The sequence below is a fragment of the Mirounga leonina genome, unplaced genomic scaffold, assembly GCF_011800145.1.
Source record: "Mirounga leonina isolate KUSES-001 unplaced genomic scaffold, KU_Mleo_1.0 Mir_174, whole genome shotgun sequence".
Classification (NCBI taxonomy): Eukaryota; Metazoa; Chordata; class Mammalia; order Carnivora; family Phocidae; genus Mirounga; species Mirounga leonina.
Genome location: NW_023270451.1, coordinates 65,496,690 through 65,497,198, shown reverse-complemented (window position 1 = coordinate 65,497,198; position 509 = coordinate 65,496,690).

Genomic DNA, 509 nt, shown 5'->3' with positions numbered 1-509 from the left:
ACTTTGTGAAAATTAACTGAGTGTACATATATGAAGATAGAAATGTCACTTATCTGTATTTATGTTATACTTAACGATTTGTCAGACAGTAGGGGTCCTCATTTGTTTCACATGCAAGATTCAATAGGTAAGATTATCCCAGCTTTGTAAAAGTTGACTTTAATAATTAAATCCAATTGCACTACTGGGTATTTACCCCAAAGATACAAAAGTAGGGGTCTGAAAGAGTATGTGCACCCCAATGTTTATAGCAGCAATGTCCACAATAGCCAAACTATGGGAAGAGCCAAGATGTCCATCAACAGATGAATGGATAAAGAAGATGTGGAATATATATACAATGGAATATTATGCAGCCATCAAAAGGAATGAGATCTTGCCATTTGCAACGACGTGGATGGAACTGGAGGGTATTATGCTGAGTGAAATAAATCAAACAGAGAAAGACATGTATCATATGACCTCACTGATATGAGGAATTCTTAATCTCAGGAAACAAACTGAGGGTT